Raw genomic sequence first — 4,826 nt, forward strand, 5'->3', positions numbered from 1 at the left:
ATTCACTATATACAGAGACTTTCGATTAGCTAATAAATATTTTCAAAACCCCCTTAATTACCGTTAGATTAGAAAATTACATTACAATACCCTTTGATCCAACGATCAACTAATAAATCAATTTTACATATATTTCATATCTAAAATACCCTTACTCTAAAACACACGGGTGAAAAATAAGAAAGAAGGGGTCAATGAACGAACGTTACATTCATCCAACACACACAAAAATAAAACCCTAACTTCCTCTCCCAATCCCAAATTCTACCCAAATCCTTTTTTTCCACAATTCTTACTGAAATCTGTAATAAGTCCGTTTCCTTTTTACTTAAATTGATTTTATTAGGGTTTGTAGATACTAATCTTCGCAACACTGAATAATCGTGCTTGAAACGATGGAAGTTATTTGCAAAGGGAGAGTGTTTGAATGGTAAATAAATTTTTTTTTTTTTTTTGTTCTTTTTTGTAGAATAATAATCACTTGGAAGAAACACTACAGATTCAACATCAATGAAACTGAAAGAATAATTTCTTTGTTTACGATTTCTGATGTTAGCCTAATTTCGGGATGAAGACGAAAAACCTAATTTTCTCCCCAAAATCATAGTCGCCTCAATAGATCAGACTCGTTTTCATCACTGTATTGATCATAAATCTGATATTCTCCATCGATGTTTTCAACATCTTGGGTGCCTCCACCGTATGGAAAGCTACAAAACAGATCTTGTAAGTAGTACTCCACCGTATGATAAGCTTTTGAGGTTATTGAATAGTTGATGCATACTATTATGCTAATCATTTTGAAACTAATGTTAGTTGAAACATGAAGTCATGGAATTATATGTTCATTTGTGTAAATGTGTGGAGTGAATGTCTGAGCCTCTAAGTTAGTGAACTTCACTTGCATATCATTCTTTTGACTGTTCATCTCATAATCTCATATTGAACACGGGCATGACGGATTTGTTATGGGAGAAGGGGATTGAGTATTATCATAAGTTGACGATGTTTCGTAATTATCTTATTATTTAATCCGTATTTAAATAATAAGTAATATGATCACACAATTTCTTTTAATCGGGAATGGCCTGTTACATTTATGTGTTATAACACACGTTAATGATTAATAATGTTATGGTATGTATGCTGAATTAGAAGCTAATTATTGAAAAAAGTTGGAAACTTGGGATGTTTGTTTTTTTAGAAATTAATTTTAGAGACTAATGTAGTATTTTGTGGACAGTTCATTATTCACTTCCTGTTATATTGTCCACTCAATGAATTCATAGTACAGAAATTATTTCAATTTGTGATGATGAAAATGGTAATGTGCATGGAGATATACGTGAAAAAGGAAATGATTTCAGGGAAGTACCTGCCACTTAAGAAGTCGATTTTGAATTCTTTTACCTTAATTGATAAGGAATTGAAGAACAATCCTTTAACCATTTATAACGTTAAAATTTTATTGTCACGTTCGTCTTATACCTCAAATGCAACTGAATCGTATGCTATATTATCCATGTTATATGCCATATTATCCATGCTATATGCCATTCTGCTATGCATTACTGCTATATGTGTTCTATTTTATGATTACTGTTTGGTTGCATCTTTCTAGGCACACATAACTCTTTCAGGTATGTATCATTTGCCCTCCCTTTTTCGTTTTTATGAGCTTTTCTGGCCGGAGGTCCTTTAGGAAGCAATCTCTTTTGCTCTAGAGTAGAGGGAGGGACGACCCTATCTAGTCGAGGGTTCTATACCCGCGGATGGAGTAGTGACTTCCTTCTAATCTAGGGTACGAGGAATGATTGTCTACACCTACCTCTCTCATACCCCACTTTCGTGGGATTGAGTATTGTTGTTGTTGTTGTTGTTGTTGCAACTGAATCGTATGCCTTTAGTAACGAACAAGGTTGTTGGCAATCGGATGTACATTGTAAGTATGTTAACATATTTGCATTTGTTGTTTTAGGATATCGTTGTTTACTAATATAATGTTGATACAACAGAACACGGTGACCAAGCGAGCTCAATTAAAAAGGAACATCTTGAATCAAACATCAATGGATTACTTGTAGAATAAAGAAGCGTGGAGTCTGCAATTGGATGCAGATGTTTGGTAAGTGATTTGATTTTTTATTTTTTACATTTGATGTGTATTTATTGGTTAATAAAATCATTGTTGTTAGATCTAAATGTGTGAATGTGCAACTGATGATTTATTAGAGGCTCAAGTTATGGCATGTGGTGAATCAACATAACTGTTTTAATCCTTTGTAGGCAGTAATGATCTGTTGGGATGGACAAAAGATCAAAATGGACAACAGAACAAGTTAATGCTTCATTGGATGCATGCACCGCCATGGCCTTGTCATCTTTGGAGGTATATGTGAACAATGATTTGACATTGAACATTCAAAATGTTCATCTTTGTATTAATTGTGATTAGTCGGTGATTAATCGGCATTAATTGGTCAAAGTGGAGATTTATTGGTCAAAATCAGTCAAAATCAAACTTAGTCAACATCCGATTAATCCCCAATTTGCTGATTACTCCATCTAAGGTCCCGATTGATTATTCCATGCGCTCCTCTTGGGATATGTCTTAATTGATGGGGGTACATCAGAAAACATTATAGAGATATAATGGGTGGTTTGACCTTTTAAAGTCAACTGTGGAAGATGAATTGCAGTTTGCTGGGGTTGAAGACTGTTACAATTAATGAAAATATAAAGGTGTTATAATTAATGAATGATAACAGATGAACCCAAGTTATTATCCAGATGAGGTAAATGATCATAACATGAACATCAAAGCGTCATCCATGATGAAACATTCAAAACATGAATCATTATCATCAGTAAAGCTCAAGAGGTTCCTCAATAATGGCATTTAAATGGTGAATGCCCAAAACAGTTCCCATTAGAAGAACAAAGAAAGAAGATGTACTTAGAGCAAGTTCTATTAAATCTTATGGCAAGAAAAGCAATTTTAAAAATGTTGATCAATCAAGCTTCAATGATTCTAATGATAATACTCATGAGGTAACTCCATTTATCTAGGTGAATCACGTATATAGATAGATAGATACACACATTAGTAAGTTAATTATATTATTAAATTTGTATATAAGCTAATTATTTGTTTCACTTATAAAAATGGATTGGTTACCTTACCCGGTTAAAATTTGTGGTTTTTTTTTATTCAAATTGTTGGACAAATGTGAAATGGTTAATTTTGCATGTTTTTTAGCAGGCAATTGCATATACTCATGGAGAATTTTATGGAGCAAAAGCAACAATGAACGTTTGTAACCAAAATATTCAGCAATATAATGAATTCAGTTTGGCTCAAATATGGATATTGGGAGGCACTTTTAATTCTGATCTCAATACCATTTTAATTATATGGGTTTTGATATAGGACTCCTTAATTTTTTTTCTGGATTTTAGTTTTTCTTTCACGTGTATACCACCTATCCCAATACGTATCTTTTCTTTCATTTTGCATTCTCCTTGGCTATAATAATTCAGTGCTTTCTTTTGTGCCAGGAATGACTCCATTTTATCGTGACTTGGGTCACTGCGACAATGTTTATGTTTCAGAAGCAATTGGGGAGGGAGGTACTTTTTGTTGCCTTTTTATTTACTTTAATCATTGTTTTATCTTTTTTTCTATTATTTTTAGTTGCCGATGGAAGCATACCCGCAACAGTTACAAAACAGCACCAGTTTTGTCTATCTATCATGTAATCTGTGTAGATTACCTATCCTGCCCATGTATGTAATGTATCTACAAAAACAAATCTTAGCTATTTTGTTTCTGTGAATACGTTAATTATAAATGTATATAAAACCCGAAAAGGCGCCGCCGCATCGCGCGGGCCGTTCCGGATCTTGTTCTTTTTTATTTTGGTTGACATACATTGTTTTCGTTTACGATACCCATTTATCCACCTTCATCCGATAAGCTTTTGACTTGTAGTAGGTGTGTATGTTCATGTTTCTATTTTTATACAAATCAAATGACTACAAATTAAAGTGAGTGTTTCCTTTTTTTCTCTTTTTTTGGTCGTATGCTTTGTGAGACATCTTCAACAGGGCACTCATAATATTGTATGATTACAGGTTGTTAAAGAGCAAGCTGATGTCATCGTCATAGATGATGATTTCACAACAATCTTTTAAGTAGCCAAATGGGGACGTGATATTGGTGTTGGTCTGAACTTGAAGCAAATGCCGTAACTTAAGAACTCATATCGCAAGTCATCAACAAATTTAATTACTTATAAAGTTACAATGCATAACCTAAGCAAAATCTCACAAAATTAAGAAACAAACCTGATGTGTATCTTGATTAACGTACAACCACCATAGGCGCCACCAATTGCAAAGGCTATTAAAACTGTAACTTAAACCCTAACCTAATTGAAATCGTAATTTGGGAAGATAATAACTCCTGTGACTGAATTAAAATTATTATTGGGGTAATTTGAGAAGATCATAATAAAGAATTGATTTATTAGAGTTGAAGCTCAGTTTTATAAAAAACTTGCATCTCATATGGTCAATTTCGAAGGGGAAAAGGTACATGCCTAAATATTTTGAACTTGTGACCTAACATATCAAATTTCGATAATGCTTTTATGCAAATATAGTTAGAAGCATGATGTGTTGATTAATAATATTTGGCACATGGCTTTCAGTCTATAGGTTTGAGACGTTTAAACTCATAAGACTCGCGTTTTAGAAAATAAGGATGTAGCTGGTGTTCTGAGTGGGTTAATGATTAGCAAAAGATATTTCCTAATAAGAAGCTA

General features: G+C 33.2%; 1 long non-coding RNA gene across 8 annotated transcripts; it reads left to right on the top strand.

Moving 5' to 3' along the window:
- The first annotated feature begins 204 nt into the window (after positions 1-204).
- On the top strand, positions 205-4,488 carry LOC139891020 (uncharacterized). Of its 8 annotated transcripts, none has more exons than XR_011773513.1 (7): positions 205-430; positions 557-726; positions 1,908-2,125; positions 2,287-3,051; positions 3,559-3,786; positions 3,995-4,047; positions 4,135-4,488. It is a non-coding gene; the product is annotated as an uncharacterized lncRNA (long non-coding RNA). The 8 variants fall into 8 exon arrangements; XR_011773515.1 differs by having other exon boundaries at positions 2,016-2,125; XR_011773516.1 differs by lacking the exons at positions 205-430; positions 557-726 and having other exon boundaries at positions 736-2,125; positions 3,559-3,630; positions 3,695-3,786.
- The last annotated feature ends 338 nt before the right edge of the window (positions 4,489-4,826 follow it).

This window comes from Rutidosis leptorrhynchoides, chromosome 2, assembly GCF_046630445.1.
Source record: "Rutidosis leptorrhynchoides isolate AG116_Rl617_1_P2 chromosome 2, CSIRO_AGI_Rlap_v1, whole genome shotgun sequence".
NCBI classification, from domain to species: Eukaryota; Viridiplantae; Streptophyta; class Magnoliopsida; order Asterales; family Asteraceae; genus Rutidosis; species Rutidosis leptorrhynchoides.